This window comes from Rhinoderma darwinii, chromosome 1, assembly GCF_050947455.1.
Source record: "Rhinoderma darwinii isolate aRhiDar2 chromosome 1, aRhiDar2.hap1, whole genome shotgun sequence".
NCBI classification, from domain to species: domain Eukaryota; kingdom Metazoa; phylum Chordata; class Amphibia; order Anura; family Rhinodermatidae; genus Rhinoderma; species Rhinoderma darwinii.
Genome location: NC_134687.1, coordinates 411988853 through 412007094, shown reverse-complemented (window position 1 = coordinate 412007094; position 18242 = coordinate 411988853). Strand labels below are relative to the sequence as shown.

General features: G+C 42.5%; 9 non-coding genes across 9 annotated transcripts; all 9 read right to left on the bottom strand.

The window, feature by feature from the left end:
* Positions 1 to 7364: 7364 nt before the first annotated feature.
* Positions 7365 to 7447, bottom strand: TRNAL-UAG (transfer RNA leucine (anticodon UAG)). The gene has a single exon. It is a non-coding gene; the product is annotated as a tRNA-Leu (tRNA).
* A 1182-nt stretch (positions 7448 to 8629) lies between these two features.
* On the bottom strand, positions 8630 to 8712 carry TRNAL-UAG (transfer RNA leucine (anticodon UAG)). The gene has a single exon. It is a non-coding gene; the product is annotated as a tRNA-Leu (tRNA).
* A 1183-nt stretch (positions 8713 to 9895) lies between these two features.
* On the bottom strand, positions 9896 to 9978 carry TRNAL-UAG (transfer RNA leucine (anticodon UAG)). The gene has a single exon. It is a non-coding gene; the product is annotated as a tRNA-Leu (tRNA).
* A 1186-nt stretch (positions 9979 to 11164) lies between these two features.
* On the bottom strand, positions 11165 to 11247 carry TRNAL-UAG (transfer RNA leucine (anticodon UAG)). Its single transcript has one exon. It is a non-coding gene; the product is annotated as a tRNA-Leu (tRNA).
* A 1182-nt stretch (positions 11248 to 12429) lies between these two features.
* On the bottom strand, positions 12430 to 12512 carry TRNAL-UAG (transfer RNA leucine (anticodon UAG)). The gene has a single exon. It is a non-coding gene; the product is annotated as a tRNA-Leu (tRNA).
* A 1186-nt stretch (positions 12513 to 13698) lies between these two features.
* TRNAL-UAG (transfer RNA leucine (anticodon UAG)) lies at positions 13699 to 13781 on the bottom strand. Its single transcript has one exon. It is a non-coding gene; the product is annotated as a tRNA-Leu (tRNA).
* A 1186-nt stretch (positions 13782 to 14967) lies between these two features.
* TRNAL-UAG (transfer RNA leucine (anticodon UAG)) lies at positions 14968 to 15050 on the bottom strand. Its single transcript has one exon. It is a non-coding gene; the product is annotated as a tRNA-Leu (tRNA).
* Positions 15051 to 16232: 1182 nt separating this feature from the next.
* On the bottom strand, positions 16233 to 16315 carry TRNAL-AAG (transfer RNA leucine (anticodon AAG)). The gene has a single exon. It is a non-coding gene; the product is annotated as a tRNA-Leu (tRNA).
* Positions 16316 to 17502: 1187 nt separating this feature from the next.
* On the bottom strand, positions 17503 to 17585 carry TRNAL-UAG (transfer RNA leucine (anticodon UAG)). The gene has a single exon. It is a non-coding gene; the product is annotated as a tRNA-Leu (tRNA).
* Between the last annotated feature and the right edge of the window lie 657 nt (positions 17586 to 18242).

The window sequence follows — 18242 nt, the reverse complement described above, 5'->3', positions numbered from 1 at the left end:
GTAGAAGTCTTTACAGGGAGTTGGCGAGGATTTTACCAGGATAGCGGAGGAGCTCAATGAAAATGTGTCATTACTTTATGAGTGTTAGACCTGACATTATATCATGCTAAGAAAATATGAGTGTTCAAAAGTGGGATTTAAATCCACAAATTCAAGAGAGACCGGTCGGTCATCCTAACCTACACAAAAGTGCAATTTTTAAAGATTGGATGCCGAAACAGTTATCTGAAGAGTCTAATGTTTTGGGGCGTATACCGACATAGTTTTTTTACTATTATTTCACTAACACTGACGGAATGACTGCGAAGTATGTTTAACCCCTTAAGGACGCAGCCTAGTTTGGGCCTTAAGGCTCAGAGCCCATTTTTCAAATCTGACATATTTCACTTTATGTGGTAATAACGTCGGAATGCTTAAACCTATCCAAGCGATTCTGAGATTGTTTTCTCGTGACACTTTGGGCTTCATGTTCGTGGTAAAATTTGGTCGATATATTCAGTCTTTATTTGTGAAAAATTGCAAAATTTAGAGAAAATTTACAAAAAATAGCATTTTTCAGAATTTAAATGCATCTGCTTGAAAAACAGACGGTTATACCTCCCAAAATAGTTACTAGTTCACACTTCCCATATGTCTACTTTAGATTGGCATCGTTTTTTGAACATTATTTTATTTTTCTTGGACGTTACACGGCTTAGAACATAAACAGCAATTTCTCATATTCTTAAGAAAATTTCAAAAGCCTTTTTTTGAAGGTGCCAGTTCAGTTCTGAAGTGGATTTGAGGGGCCTATGTATTAGAAACCCCCATAAAACACCCCATTTTAAAAACTAGACCCCTCAAAGTATTCAAAACAGCATATAGAAAGTTTTTTTAACCCTTCAGGCATTTCACAGGAATTAAAGCAAAGTGGAAATGAAATTTGCAAATTTCATTTTTTCTGCTGAATTTCAATTTTATTCAATTTTTTTTTAGTAACAGAGAAGGTTTTACCAGAGAAACACTACTAAATATGTATTGTCCAGATTCTGCAGTTTTTAGAAATGTCCCACATGTGGCCCTACTGCGCTCGTGGACTAAAACACAAGCCCTAGAAGCAAAGAAGCACCTAGTGCATTTTGAGGCCTCTTTTTTATTAGAATATATTTTAGGCAGCATGCCAGGTTTGAAGAGGCGTTGAGGTATCAAAACAATGGAAACCCACCAGAAGTGACCCCATTTTGGAAATTACACCCCTCAAGGAATTCATTTATGGTTTTTGTTATCATTTTGACCGCACAGTTTTTTCACAGCACCTATTTGAATTGGGCTGTGAAATGAAAAAAATGATATTTTTTCCAATAAAATGTCATTTTTGATCAAATTTTCTTATTTTCACAGGGAACAACATACCCCATTTTGTTGCCCAATTTGTCCTTAGTGCGGCAATACCCCATTTGTGGTGATAAACTGCCGTTTGGGCCCATGGGAGGGCTCAGAAGGAAAGGAGCGCTATGTGTTTGTTGGAGTCCAGATTTTGCTGGATTGGTTTTCGGGTGCCATGTCGCATTTGCAGAGCCCCAGAGGTATCAAAGCAATGGAAACCCACCAGAAGTGACCCCATTTTGGAAACTACACCCCTCAAGGAATTCATTTATGGTTTTTGTTATCATTTTGACCGCACAGGTTTTTCACAGCACCTATTTGAATTGGGCTGTGAAATGAAAAAAATTATATTTTTTCCAATAAGATGTCATTTTTGATCAAAATTTCTTATTTTCACAGGGAACAACATACCCCATTTTGTTGCCCAATTTGTCCTTAGTGCGGCAATACCCCATTTGTGGTGATAAACTGCCGTTTGGGCCCATGGGAGGGCTCAGACGGAAAGGAGCGCTATGTGTTTGTTGGAGTCCAGATTTTGCTGGATTGGTTTTCGGGTGCCATGTTGCATTTGCAGAGCCCCAGAGGTATCAAAGCAATGGAAACCCACCAGAAGTGACCCCATTTTGGAAACTACACCCCTCAAGGAATTCATTTATGGTTTTTGTTATCATTTTGACCGCACAGTTTTTTCACAGCACCTATTTGAATTGGGCTGTGAAATGAAAAAAATGATATTTTTTCCAATAAGATGTCATTTTTGATCAAAATTTCTTATTTTCACAAGGAACAACATACCCCATTTTGTTGCCCAATTTGTCCTTAGTGCGGCAATACCCCATTTGTGGTGATAAACTGCCCTTTGGGCCCATGGGAGGGCTCAGAAGGAAAGGACCACCATTTGGCCTACTGGAGCTTTTCTGGTGCTAAGTCATGTGTGCAGAAGCCCCTGAGGTACCAGTACAGTTGAAACCCCCGAGAAGTGACCCCATTTTAAAAACTACACCCCTTAAGACATTTATCTAGAGGTGTAGTGAGAATTTTGACCCCACAGGTACTGTGTAAAAGATAATGCGCAGCAGATGGTGCAGTGTGAGATTTGCAATTTTATATATGTATATGCCATTTCAGTGTCCAATATAGTGTGCCCAGCATGCGCCACCGGAGATATACACCCCTTAAATTGTAATGTGGGTTCTCCTGGGTACGACAATACCCTACATGTGGCTGTTATCAGCTGCCTGGGCATACGGCAGGGCTCAGAAGGGAAAGATGAGGGGGGTAAGCTGTGCGGAGTGCATCAGGGTAAATTAAAAATCAAGGGATGTATGATACATTTTAAAACAATCTTTTATACAGAGCCCTGGTTTTTCGGGACACGTGTCACATTGGTATATTGTGTTCTTCCTTATCCCCCTCTTATAGCAGACTCTGCACCTCTTTTGACTCTTTCCCTTTCCACCGGTTTGGGGACCTTCTCCTGGAAAGTGTTGCCCTGGTACGATGCGTGTGGCCTCGCTTCCAGAAGTACTGGGTGCCCCCCCTTCCTGGTCCCTAAAGATTAGATCTTGAAATTCCAGGAAAGTTCCCCTCTGGCCTGCACATCGACGTAGCACATACGCATTGTACAAAGCCATCTGTATGATGTGCCCGGCCAGCTTCTTATACCACACCGCATGGCGCTGTAGGGCTTCAGGACTTGATTTGACAAGTCCATCCCTCCCATGTACCTATTGTAGTCCAGGATGCAGTCTGGTTTGGGGGTGGCCTTTCCTTCATATATCCTAAACCTGTAGGTATACCCTGATGCACTCTCGCACAGCTTATACATCTTCACGCCATACCTTGCCCTCTTACCTGGCAGGTACTGGCGAAATTGAACCCTCCCTTTAAAATGTACCAGGGACTCATCAATAGAAAAACACTTCTCGGGGGTGTATGCTTGGGAAAACCGGGCACTGGAACGGTCTAATAGGGGTCTCCGTTTATACAAACGGTCAAAACTGGGGTCATCTCGGGGTGGGCACGGCTCATTATCAGTATAATGTAAGAAGCGAAGTATTGCCTCATTTATTTATTTTTTTAGGTTCCAGTTCATTTCTGAAGTTGCTTTGAGGGGCCCATATATTAGAAACCCCTATGAAACACCCCATTTTAGAAACTAGACCCCTCAAAGTATTCACAACAGCATTTAGAAAGTTTATGAACCCTTTAGGTGTTTCACAGAAATTTAGAGCAAAGTAGAGGTGAAATTTACTCTTTTTATACCATTGTTTTTTATAACACAAAAGGATTTATCAGAGAAACGCAACTCAATACTTATTGCCCAGATTCTGCAGTTTTGAGAAATATCCCACATGTTGCCCTCGGGCGGTAATGGACTGAAGCACCGGCCTCCGAAGCAAAGGAGCACCTAGCGGATTTTGAGCCCTCTTTTTTATTAGGCACCATGTCCGGTTTGAAGAGGTCTTGTGGTGCCAAAACATTGGAAACCCCCCAAAAGTGACCCCAATTTGGAAACTAGACCCCTTGAGGAATCCATTGTAGTTTTCATGGGGTGCATGCGGCTTTTTGATCAGTTTTTATTCCATTTTTAGGTGGCGTGGTGACTAATAAACAGCAATTCTACTATTGTTTTTGTATACTTTTTTTTTTACAGCGTTCACCGTGCGCTATAAATGATATATTAACTTTATTCTGCGGGGCGATACGATCACGGCGATACCAGATGTTTATAGTTTTTTTTTATGTCTTATGGCGTTTGCACAATAAAATACGTTTTGTAAACAATCATTTACTTTTTGTGTTGCCTTATTCTAAGAGCCAGAACGTTTTTATTTTTCAATCAATAAAGCCGTGCGAGGACTTATTTTTTGCGTAACGAACTGTATTTTCCATCAGTACCATTTTTAGGTACATGCGACTTTTTGATCTCTTTTTATTCCATTTTTTGGGAGGTGAAGTGACCAAACAATTGTGATTGTGGTACGGTTTATTAATATTTTTTTTTACGGCGTTCACCGTGCGGGATAAATAACAAAATAATTTTGTAGTTCAGGCCGTTACGGACGCGGCGATACCAATTATGTATAGTTTATTTGTTTGTTTATATATTTTTATTAATAATAAAGGACTGATAAGGGAAAAAGTGGGACTTTTACTTTTATTACTTTTAAAACTTTTATTTTCTTATTTTTACACATCTTTTTTTAACTTTTTTTTTACTTTATTACTTTGTCCCACTATGGGACTTGAGGGCAGGAGGCCCTGATCGCTATTCTAATACACTGCACTACATGCGTAGTGCAGTGTATTAGAACTGTCAGCTACTCACTGACAGCAAGCATAGTGGGTCCTGACGTTGTCAGGACCCACTAGGCTTCCGTCTATGGCATAGCCGGACGCCATAGTCACCATCGCCGGCCGCTATCGCGTAGCAGGCCGGCGATGGCAGCTTAACCCCTAAAAAGCCGCGATCTCTATAGAACGCGGCTTTTAAGGGGTTAATCAGCGGGGACACAGCGATCGGTCCCCGCTGTAGGAGCTGTGACAGCTGCTGAACAAGACAGCAGCGTCACAGCTCCTGTATGTGTCGGGAGGACGGCCGAAACGGCCGTTACTCCCGAGACGTACTATTACGGCATGGAGCGCGAACGATACAGCTGCCATGACGTAATAGTACGTCAAGGAGCGGGAAGGGGTTAAGAAAAGATGAGTTGTCAGAAGTGGGATTTAAACGCAGCGCCTTAGACCACTCGGCCATCCTGACTTACAGAAAACCTCTGCCTCTCCAGATTGGTAGGAAAAACAATCATGTTAAGAGTCGATTTTTTGGGGATGTTGAATTGAAAGATTAGAACTGTTTCTTGTCCATTTCCGTCTTGTATTTATTGGTTTATGATTACAGTGTTGCAAAAAGAAGTCCTTGAAGACCCTTTTACTTGCTTGATCTTGAAAATATAGAGAAATCCCCCTGGGAGGTACCCAGGATGAAGGCAGTGGTGTAGGATTCTCTATAACATTCACTCAAGTAAGCAGAGGGATATGAATTGTTTTACATTGTTCACTTATATTTAGGGTCCTGTTAGAGATATGGGGATCATGAGAATTTAGAGTTGGTAGAGAATATGATCAAGGTTAAAAAAGTTGGCAGAAAGGAGTGTTGTGAAAGTCGTGGTACTATAAAAGGTATCTACTGCACCTGACTGTTGGGTGTGGAGCACTTCTCTTTATCAGAATTTAGATTAAGCCGCGTAACTGGTGGGTTCTGCAGGTGTTCGTCAGGGATGGGGTTTCTCTGACAGCTTTACAAGTGCTAGAATTAATTTGGCTCCAAACTCCCACTAAGGGGAGATTCACACGAACGTTGCGTTTTTGCGCGCGCAAACAACGCAGCGTTTTGCGAGCGCAAAAACCATTTGACAGCTGCGTGTGTCATGCGTGTCTGATGCGCGGCTGCGTGATTTTCGCGCAGCCGGCATCATAGAGATGAGGCTTGTCAACGCCCGTCACTGTCCAAGGTGCTGAAAGAGCTAAATCTTTCAGCACCCTCGACAGTGAATGCCGAACACAACAGCGAAAAACCTGTACAAAAAAAAGATAAAGTTCCTACTTACCGAGAACTTCCCGGCCGTTGCCTTGGTGACGCGGCCTTGGTGACGCGTCCTTGGTGACGCGCCTCTCTTGACATCGGGCCCCACCTCCCTGGATGACGCAGCAGTCCAAGTGACCGCTGCAGCCTGTGATTGGCTGCAGCCTGTGCTTGGCCTGTGATTGGCTGGAGCTGTCACTTGAACTGAAGTGTCATCCCGGGAGGTCGGACTGCAGGAAGGAGACAGGAGTAATCGGTAAGTTAGAACTTCGTTTTTTTTTACAGCTTAATGTATTTTGGGATCGCAAGTCACTGTCCATGGTGCTGAAACAGTTTAACTCTTTCAGCACCATGGACAGTGACTATCTCCTGACGTCGCGTACCGATAATTTTTTTGCCGGGATCGGCCAAAACGAGTTTGGCCGAACCCGGTGAAGTTCGGTACGCTTGTCCCGCTTCGCTCATCGCAAAGACACTCCGTTTGGATGTTCGGAAACAGAAAAGCACGTGGTGCTTTTCGGTTTTCATTCATCCTTTTCACTGCTGTTGCGCGAATCACGCTCGTCCCACGGAAGTGCTTCCGTGTGGTGCGCGTGATTTTCACGCACCCATTGACTTCAATGGGTGCGTGATGCGCGAAATACGCAGAGTTTTTGAACCTGTCGCGCTTTTTGCGCAGCAGACAAACGCTGCGCAAAAAGCACGGACTGTCTGTACTGCCCCATAGACTTGTATTGTCCATGCGTGCCGCGTGAAAACCACGCGGCCCGCACGGACCGAATACACGCTCGTGTGAATCCCCCCTAATACAAAGCCACATGTATATAAGTGGCTCGGGCTGGTCTCTTGGAGCTATGGAGTGCACAGTAGTGGAGCTAGGCCATGTTCTGTAGCCAGGCCCAGGATGTGGCCCCGTGTCTCGAATATTGCCACAACTTACACGGTTGCAGTGGGTAAATGCTATTAGCAAAAGGACTCCTCTCATCGCCGTACTCAGCTGCATAGAAATTGGGCAACAGAATAGCTGCACTATCACTCAATAGTACTGAATGCAGAATTGTCCCAGGTCTGGTGTTAAGTCTGTAGAAGTCTTTACAGGGAGTTGGCGAGGATTTTACCAGGATAGCGGAGGAGCTCAATGAAAATGTGTCATTACTTTATGAGTGTTAGACCTGACATTATATCATGCTAAGAAAATATGAGTGTTCAAAAGTGGGATTTAAATCCACAAATTCAAGAGAGACCGGTCGGTCATCCTAACCTACACAAAAGTGCAATTTTTAAAGATTGGATGCCGAAACAGTTATCTGAAGAGTCTAATGTTTTGGGGCGTATACCGACATAGTTTTTTTACTATTATTTCACTAACACTGACGGAATGACTGCGAAGTATGTTTAAGAAAAGATGAGTTGTCAGAAGTGGGATTTGAACTCACGCCTCCAGGGGAGACTGCGACCTAAACGCAGCGCCTTAGACCACTCGGCCATCCTGACTTAAAGAAAACCTCTGCCTCTCCAGATTGGTAGGAAAAACAATCATGTTAAGAGTCGATTTTTTGGGGATGTTGAATTGAAAGATTAGAACTGTTTCTTGTCCATTTCCGTCTTGTATTTATTGGTTTATGATTACAGTGTTGCAAAAAGAAGTCCTTGAAGACCCTTTTACTTGCTTGATCTTGAAAATATAGAGAAATCCCCCTGGGAGGTACCCAGGAGTAAGGCAGTGGTGTAGGATTCTCTATAACATTCACTCAAGTAAGCAGAGGGATATGAATTGTTTTACATTGTTCACTTATATTTAGGGTCCTGTTAGAGATATGGGGATCATGAGAATTTACAGTTGGTAGAGAATATGATCAAGGTTAAAAAAGTTGGCAGAAAGGAGTGTTGTGAAAGTCGTGGTACTATAAAAGGTATCTACTGCACCTGACTGTTGGGTGTGGAGCACTTCTCTTTATCAGAATTTAGATTAAGCCGCGTAACTGGTGGGTTCTGCAGGTGTTCGTCAGGGATGGGGTTTCTCTGACAGCTTTACAAGTGCTAGAATTAATTAGGCTCCAAACTCCCACTAATACAAAGCTACATGTATATAAGTGGCTCGGGCTGGTCTCTTGGAGCTATGGAGTGCACAGTAGTGGAGCTAGGCCATGTTCTGTAGCCAGGCCCAGGATGTGGCCCCGTGTCTCGAATATTGCCACAACTTACACGGTTGCAGTGGGTAAATGCTATTAGCAAAAGGACTCCTCTCATCGCCGTACTCAGCTGCATAGAAATTGGGCAACAGAATAGCTGCACTATCACTCAATAGTACTGAATGCAGAATTGTCCCAGGTCTGGTGTTAAGTCTGTAGAAGTCTTTACAGGGAGTTGGCGAGGATTTTACCAGGATAGCGGAGGAGCTCAATGAAAATGTGTCATTACTTTATGAGTGTTAGACCTGACATTATATCATGCTAAGAAAATATGAGTGTTCAAAAGTGGGATTTAAATCCACAAATTCAAGAGAGACCGTTCGGTCATCCTAACCTACACAAAAGTGCAATTTTTAAAGATTGGATGCCGAAACAGTTATCTGAAGAGTCTAATGTTTTGGGGCGTATACCGACATAGTTTGTTTACTATTATTTCACTAACACTGACGGAATGACTGCGAAGTATGTTTAAGAAAAGATGAGTTGTCAGAAGTGGGATTTGAACCCACGCCTCCAGGGGAGACTGCGACCTAAACGCAGCGCCTTAGACCACTCGGTCATCCTGACTTACAGAAAACCTCTGCCTCTCCAGATTGGTAGGAAAAACAATCATGTTAAGAGTTGATTTTTTGGGGATGTTGAATTGAAAGATTAGAACTGTTTCTTGTCCATTTCCGTCTTGTATTTATTGGTTTATGATTACAGTGTTGCAAAAAGAAGTCCTTGAAGACCCTTTTACTTGCTTGATCTTGAAAATATAGAGAAATCCCCCTGGGAGGTACCCAGGAGTAAGGCAGTGGTGTAGGATTCTCTATAACATTCACTCAAGTAAGCAGAGGGATATGAATTGTTTTACATTGTTCACTTATATTTAGGGTCCTGTTAGAGATATGGGGATCATGAGAATTTAGAGTTGGTAGAGAATATGATCAAGGTTAAAAAAGTTGGCAGAAAGGAGTGTTGTGAAAGTCGTGGTACTATAAAAGGTATCTACTGCACCTGACTGTTGGTGTGTGGAGCACTTCTCTTTATCAGAATTTAGATTAAGCCGCGTAACTGGTGGGTTCTGCAGGTGTTCGTCAGGGATGGGGTTTCTCTGACAGCTTTACAAGTGCTAGAATTAATTTGGCTCCAAACTCCCACTAATACAAAGCCACATGTATATAAGTGGCTCGGGCTGGTCTCTTGGAGCTATGGAGTGCACAGTAGTGGAGCTAGGCCATGTTCTGTAGCCAGGCCCAGGATGTGGCCCCGTGTCTCGAATATTGCCACAACTTACACGGTTGCAGTGGGTAAATGCTATTAGCAAAAGGACTCCTCTCATCGCCGTACTCAGCTGCATAGAAATTGGGCAACAGAATAGCTGCACTATCACTCAATAGTACTGAATGCAGAATTGTCCCAGGTCTGGTGTTAAGTCTGTAGAAGTCTTTACAGGGAGTTGGCGAGGATTTTACCAGGATAGCGGAGGAGCTCAATGAAAATGTGTCATTACTTTATGAGTGTTAGACCTGACATTATATCATGCTAAGAAAATATGAGTGTTCAAAAGTGGGATTTAAATCCACAAATTCAAGAGAGACCGGTCGGTCATCCTAACCTACACAAAAGTGCAATTTTTAAAGATTGGATGCCGAAACAGTTATCTGAAGAGTCTAATGTTTTGGGGCGTATACCGACATAGTTTTTTTACTATTATTTCACTAACACTGACGGAATGACTGCGAAGTATGTTTAAGAAAAGATGAGTTGTCAGAAGTGGGATTTGAACCCACGCCTCCAGGGGAGACTGCGACCTAAACGGAGCACCTTAGACCACTCAGCCATCCTGACTTACAGAAAACCTCTGCCTCTCCAGATTGGTAGGAAAAACAATCATGTTAAGAGTCGATTTTTTGGGGATGTTGAATTGAAAGATTAGAACTGTTTCTTGTCCATTTCCGTCTTGTATTTATTGGTTTATGATTACAGTGTTGCAAAAAGAAGTCCTTGAAGACCCTTTTACTTGCTTGATCTTGAAAATATAGAGAAATCCCCCTGGGAGGTACCCAGGAGTAAGGCAGTGGTGTAGGATTCTCTATAACATTCACTCAAGTAAGCAGAGGGATATGAATTGTTTTACATTGTTCACTTATATTTAGGGTCCTGTTAGAGATATGGGGATCATGAGAATTTAGAGTTGGTAGAGAATATGATCAAGGTTAAAAAAGTTGGCAGAAAGGAGTGTTGTGAAAGTCGTGGTACTAAAAAAAGGTATCTACTGCACCTGACTGTTGGGTGTGGAGCACTTCTCTTTATCAGAATTTAGATTAAGCCGCGTAACTGGTGGGTTCTGCAGGTGTTCGTCAGGGATGGGGTTTCTCTGACAGTTTTACAAGTACTAGAATTAATTTGGCTCCAAACTCCCACTAATTCAAAGCCACATGTATATAAGTGGCTCGGGCTGGTCTCTTGGAGCTATGGAGTGCACAGTAGTGGAGCTAGGCCATGTTCTGAAGCCAGGCCCAAGATGTGGCCCCGTGTCTCGAATATTGCCACAACTTACATGGTTGCAGTGGGTAAATGCTATTAGCAAAAGGACTCCTCTCATCGCCGTACTAAGCTGCATAGAAATTGGGCAACAGAATAGCTGCAATATCACTCAATAGTACTGAATGCAGAATTGTCCCAGGTCTGGTGTTGAGTTTGTAGAAGTCTTTACAGGGAGTTGGCGAGGATTTTACCAGGATAGCGGAGGAGCTCAAGGAAAATGTGTTATTACTTTATGAGTGTTAGACCTGACATTATATCATGCTAAGAAAATATAAGTGTTCAAAAGTGGGATTTAAATCCACAAATTCAAGAGAGACCGGTCGGTCATCCTAACCTAAACAAAAGTGCAATTTTTAAAGATTGGATGCCAAAACAGTTATCTGAAGAGTCTAATGTATGTTTTGGGGCGTATACCGACATAGTTTTTTACTATTATTTCACTAACACTGACAGAATGACTGCGAAGAATGTTTAAGAAAAGATGAGTTGTCAGAAGTGGGATTTGTACCCACGCCTCCAGGGGAGACTGCGACCTAAACGCAGCGCCTTAGACCACTCGGCCATCCTGACTTATAGAAAACCTCTGCCTCTCAAGATTGGTAGGAAAAACAATCATGTTAAGAGTCGATTTTTTGGGGATGTTGAATTGAAAGATTAGAACTGTTTCTTGTCCATTTCCGTCTTGTATTTATTGGTTTATGATTACAGTGTTGCAAAAAGAAGTCCTTGAAGACCCTTTTACTTGCTTGATCTTGAAAATATAGAGAAATCCCCCTGGGAGGTACCCAGGAGTAAGGCAGTGGTGTAGGATTCTCTATAACATTCACTCAAGTAAGCAGAGGGATATGAATTGTTTTACATTGTTCACTTATATTTAGGGTCCTGTTAGAGATATGGGGATCATGAGAATTTAGAGTTGGTAGAGAATATGATCAAGGTTAAAAAAGTTGGCAGAAAGGAGTGTTGTGAAAGTCGTGGTACTATAAAAGGTATCTACTGCACCTGACTGTTGGGTGTGGAGCACTTCTCTTTATCAGAATTTAGATTAAGCCGCGTAACTGGTGGGTTCTGCAGGTGTTCGTCAGGGATGGGGTTTCTCTGACAGCTTTACAAGTGCTAGAATTAATTTGGCTCCAAACTCCCACTAATACAAAGCCAATGGTATATAAGTGGCTCGGGCTGGTCTCTTGGAGCTATGGAGTGCACAGTAGTGGAGTTAGGCCATGTTCTGTAGCCAGGCCCAGGATGTGGCCCCGTGTCTCGAATATTGCCACAACTTACACGGTTGCAGTGGGTAAATGCTATTAGCAAAAGGACTCCTCTCATCGCCGTACTCAGCTGCATAGAAATTGGGCAACAGAATAGCTGCACTATCACTCAATAGTACTGAATGCAGAATTGTCCCAGGTCTGGTGTTAAGTCTGTAGAAGTCTTTACAGGGAGTTGGCGAGGATTTTACCAGGATAGCGGAGGAGCTCAATGAAAATGTGTCATTACTTTATGAGTGTTAGACCTGACATTATATCATGCTAAGAAAATATGAGTGTTCAAAAGTGGGATTTAAATCCACAAATTCAAGAGACACCGGTCGGTCATCCTAACCTACACAAAAGTGCAATTTTTAAAGATTGGATGCCGAAGCAGTTATCTGAAGAGTCTAATGTTTTGGGGCGTATACCGACATAGTTTTTTTACTATTATTTCACTAACACTGACGGAATGACTGCGAAGTATGTTTAAGAAAAGATGAGTTGTCAGAAGTGGGATTTGAACCCACGCCTCCAGGGGAGATTGCGACCTAAACGCAGCGCCTTAGACCACTCGGCCATCCTGACTTACAGAAAACCTCTGCCTCTCCAAATTGGTAGGAAAAACAATCATGTTAAGAGTCGATTTTTTGGGGATGTTGAATTGAAAGATTAGAACTGTTTCTTGTCCATTTCCGTCTTGTATTTATTGGTTTATGATTACAGTGTTGCAAAAAGAAGTCCTTGAAGACCCTTTTACTTGCTTGATCTTGAAAATATAGAGAAATCCCCCTGGGAGGTACCCAGGAGTAAGGCAGTGGTGTAGGATTCTCTATAACATTCACTCAAGTAAGCAGAGGGATATGAATTGTTTTACATTGTTCACTTATATTTAGGGTCCTGTTAGAGATATGGGGATCATGAGAATTTAGAGTTGGTAGAGAATATGATCAAGGTTAAAAAAGTTGTCAGAAAGGAGTGTTGTTAAAGTCGTGGTACTATAAAAGGTATCTACTGCACCTGACTGTTGGGTGTGGAGCACTTCTCTTTATCAGAATTTAGATTAAGCCGCGTAACTGGTGGGTTCTGCAGGTGTTCGTCAGGGATGGGGTTTCTCTGACAGCTTTACAAGTGCTAGAATTAATTTGGCTCCAAACTCCCACTAATACAAAGCCACATGTATATAAGTGGCTCGGGCTGGTCTCTTGGAGCTATGGAGTGCACAGTAGTGGAGCTAGGCCATGTTCTGTATCCAGGCCCAGGATTTGGCCCCGTGTCTCGAATATTGCCACAACTTACACGGTTGCAGTGGGTAAATGCTATTAGCAAAAGGACTCCTCTCATCGCCGTACTCAGCTGCATAGAAATTGGGCAACAGAATAGCTGCACTATCACTCAATAGTACTGAATGCAGAATTGTCCCAGGTCTGGTGTTGAGTTTGTAGAAGTCTTTACAGGGAGTTGGCGAGGATTTTACCAGGATAGCGGAGGAGCTCAAGGAAAATGTGTTATTACTTTATGAGTGTTAGACCTGACATTATATCATGCTAAGAAAATATAAGTGTTCAAAAGTGGGATTTAAATCCGCAAATTCAAGAGAGACCGGTCGGTCATCCTAACCTAAACAAAAGTGCAATTTTTAAAGATTGGATGCCAAAACAGTTATCTGAAGAGTCTAATGTATGTTTTGGGGCGTATACCGACATAGTTTTTTTACTATTATTTCACTAACACTGACGTAATGACTGCAAAGTATGTTTAAGAAAAGATGAGTTGTCAGAAGTGGCATTTGAACCCACGCCTCCAGGGGAGACTGCGACCTAAACGCAGCGCCTTAGACCACTCGGCCATCCTGACTTACAGAAAACCTCTGCCTCTCCAGATTGGTAGGAAAAATAATCATGTTAAGAGTCGATTTTTTGGGGATGTTGAATTGAAAGATTAGAACTGTTTCTTCTCCATTTCCGTCTTGTATTTATTGGTTTATGATTACAGTGTTGCAAAAAGAAGTCCTTGAAGACCCTTTTACTTGCTTGATCTTGAAAATATAGAGAAATCCCCCTGGGAGGTACCCAGGAGTAAGGCAGTGGTGTAGGATTCTCTATAACATTCACTCAAGTAAGCAGAGGGATATGAATTGTTTTACATTGTTCACTTATATTTAGGGTCCTGTTAGAGATATGGGGATGATGAGAATTTAGAGTTGGTAGAGAATATGATCAAGGTTAAAAAAGTTGGCAGAAAGGAGTGTTGTGAAAGTCGTGGTACTATAAAAGGTATCTACTGCACCTGACTGTTGGGTGTGGAGCACTTCTCTTTATCAGAATTTAGATTAAGCCGCGTAACTGGTGGGTTCTGCAGGTGTTCGTCAGGGATAGGGTTTCTCTGACAGCTTTACAAGTGCTAGAATTAATTTGGCTCCAAACTCCCACTAATACAAAGCCACATGTATATAAGTGGCTCGGGCTGGTCTCTTGGAGCTATGGAGTGCACAGTAGTGGAGCTAGGCCATGTTCTGTATCCAGGCCCAGGATTTGGCCCCGTGTCTCGAATATTGCCACAACTTACACGGTTGCAGTGGGTAAATGCTATTAGCAAAAGGACTCCTCTCATCGCCGTACTCAGCTGCATAGAAATTGGGCAACAGAATAGCTGCACTATCACTCAATAGTACTGAATGCAGAATTGTCCCAGGTCTGGTGTTGAGTTTGTAGAAGTCTTTACAGGGAGTTGGCGAGGATTTTACCAGGATAGCGGAGGAGCTCAAGGAAAATGTGTTATTACTTTATGAGTGTTAGACCTGACATTATATCATGCTAAGAAAATATAAGTGTTCAAAAGTGGGATTTAAATCCGCAAATTCAAGAGAGACCGGTCGGTCATCCTAACCTAAACAAAAGTGCAATTTTTAAAGATTGGATGCCAAAACAGTTATCTGAAGAGTCTAATGTATGTTTTGGGGCGTATACCGACATAGTTTTTTTACTATTATTTCACTAACACTGACGTAATGACTGCAAAGTATGTTTAAGAAAAGATGAGTTGTCAGAAGTGGGATTTGAACCCACGCCTCCAGGGGAGACTGCGACCTAAACACAGCGCCTTAGACCACTCGGCCATCCTGACTTACAGAAAACCTCTGCCTCTCCAGATTGGTAGGAAAAATAATCATGTTAAGAGTCGATTTTTTGGGGATGTTGAATTGAAAGATTAGAACTGTTTCTTCTCCATTTCCGTCTTGTATTTATTGGTTTATGATTACAGTGTTGCAAAAAGAAGTCCTTGAAGACCCTTTTACTTGCTTGATCTTGAAAATATAGAGAAATCCCCCTGGGAGGTACCCAGGAGTAAGGCAGTGGTGTAGGATTCTCTATAACATTCACTCAAGTAAGCAGAGGGATATTAATTGTTTTACATTGTTCACTTATATTTAGGGTCCTGTTAGAGATATGGGGATGATGAGAATTTAGAGTTGGTAGAGAATATGATCAAGGTTAAAAAAGTTGGCAGAAAGGAGTGTTGTGAAAGTCGTGGTACTATAAAAGGTATCTACTGCACCTGACTGTTGGGTGTGGAGCACTTCTCTTTATCAGAATTTAGATTAAGCCGCGTAACTGGTGGGTTCTGCAGGTGTTCGTCAGGGATGGGGTTTCTCTGACAGCTTTACAAGTGCTAGAATTAATTTGGCTCCAAACTCCCACTAATACAAAGCCACATGTATATAAGTGGCTCGGGCTGGTCTCTTGGAGCTATGGAGTGCACAGTAGTGGAGCTAGGCCATGTTCTGTAGCCAGGCCCAGGATGTGGCCCCGTGTCTCGAATATTGCCACAACTTACACGGTTGCAGTGGGTAAATGCTATTAGCAAAAGGACTCCTCTCATCGCCGTACTCAGCTGCATAGAAATTGGGCAACAGAATAGCTGCACTATCACTCAATAGTACTGAATGCAGAATTGTCCCAGGTCTGGTGTTAAGTCTGTAGAAGTCTTTACAGGGAGTTGGCGAGGATTTTACCAGGATAGCGGAGGAGCTCAATGAAAATGTGTCATTACTTTATGAGTGTTAGACCTGACATTATATCATGCTAAGAAAATATGAGTGTTCAAAAGTGGGATTTAAATCCACAAATTCAAGAGAGACCGGTCGGTCATCCTAACCTACACAAAAGTGCAATTTTTAAAGATTGGATGCCGAAACAGTTATCTGAAGAGTCTAATGTTTTGGGGCGTATACCGACATAGTTTTTTTACTATTATTTCACTAACACTGACGGAATGACTGCAAAGTATGTTTAAGAAAAGATGAGTTGTCAGAAGTGGGATTTGAACCCACGCCTCCAGGGGAGACTGCGACCTTAACGCAGCGCCTTAGACCACTCGGCCATCCTGACTTACAGAAAACCTCTGCCTCTCCAGATTGGTAGGAAAAACAATCATGTTAAGAGTCGATTTTTTGGGGATGTTGAATTGAAAGATTAGAACTGTTTCTTCTCCATTTCCGTCTTGTATTTATTGGTTTATGATTACAGTGTTGCAAAAAGAAGTCCTTGAAGACCCTTTTACTTGCTTGATCTTGAAAATATAGAGAAATCCCCCTGGGAGGTACCCAGGAGTAAGGCAGTGGTGTAGGATTCTCTATAACATTCACTCAAGTAAGCAGAGGGATATGAATTGTTTTACATTGTTCACTTATATTTAGGGTCCTGTTAGAGATATGGGGATGATGAGAATTTAGAGTTGGTAGAGAATATGATCAAGGTTAAAAAAGTTGGCAGAAAGGAGTGTTGTGAAAGTCGTGGTACTATAAAAGGTATCTACTGCACCTGACTGTTGGGTGTGGAGCACTTCTCTTTATCAGAATTTAGATTAAGCCGCGTAACTGGTGGGTTCTGCAGGTGTTCGTCAGGGATGGGGTTTCTCTGACAGCTTTACAAGTGCTAGAATTAATTTGGCTCCAAACTCCCACTAATACAAAGCCACATGTATATAAGTGGCTCGGGCTGGTCTCTTGGAGCTATGGAGTGCACAGTAGTGGAGCTAGGCCATGTTCTGTAGCCAGGCCCAGGATGTGGCCCCGTGTCTCGAATATTGCCACAACTTACACGGTTGCAGTGGGTAAATGCTATTAGCAAAAGGACTCCTCTCATCGCCGTACTCAGCTGCATAGAAATTGGGCAACAGAATAGCTGCACTATCACTCAATAGTACTGAATGCAGAATTGTCCCAGGTCTGGTGTTGAGTTTGTAGAAGTCTTTACAGGGAGTTGGCGAGGATTTTACCAGGATAGCGGAGGAGCTCAAGGAAAATGTGTTATTACTTTATGAGTGTTAGACCTGACATTATATCATGCTAAGAAAATATAAGTGTTCAAAAGTGGGATTTAAATCCACAAATTCAAGAGAGACCGGTCGGTCATCCTAACCTAAACAAAAGTGCAATTTTTAAAGATTGGATGCCAAAACAGTTATCTGAAGAGTCTAATGTATGTTTTGGGGCGTATACCGACATAGTTTTTTTTACTATTATTTCACTAACACTGACGGAATGACTGCAAAGTATGTTTAAGAAAAGATGAGTTGTCAGAAGTGGGATTTGAACCCACGCCTCCAGGGGAGACTGCGACCTAAACGCAGCGCCTTAGACCACTCGGCCATCCTGACTTACAGAAAACCTCTCCCTCTCCAGATTGGTAGGAAAAACAATCATGTTAAAGGCATGGTGTCGCCCCAAAAACATGTTTTTTTTTTTAAATTTAAACATTTAGTGTGTGGGTGATTAAACATTGTTCAAATTTTTTTTATTTTTTTCGCGAGTCAGGAAATATTATAAATTTTTTCAAATTTATAATACTACCCATTTTTGGTCACTAGATGGAGCTAGTTGGAGCTAGTTCCCAAAATTGCAGCATTGCAACATTGGGTTAAAAGCTCTCGCTCTAGTGAGCTCTCAGCATCCCCCCCTCCTTTATCCTGGCTAGTGCCGGGATAAACGAGGGGTTTGAAAGGTTTAACCTCCTACACTGTGTGTCGCCATTTTTTGAGGTAACCCACAGTGTAGTAGGTTTACATACAGTAGTAAACACACACAAACACTAACATACATTGAAATCGCTTACCTGCTCCTGCCGCCGCGGCTCCCTCCGGCCCGTCCGCTCCCTTTGCTGCCGCTGTTCCATGTGCACAAGTCCGGAAGCCGCGACCGGAAGTAGTAATATTACAGTCCGGCCGCGACTTCCGGTCCACAGGAAAATGGCGCCGGACGGCGCCAATTTCGAATAGGACTGTGTGGGAGCGGCGCATGCGCAGTTCCCACACAGA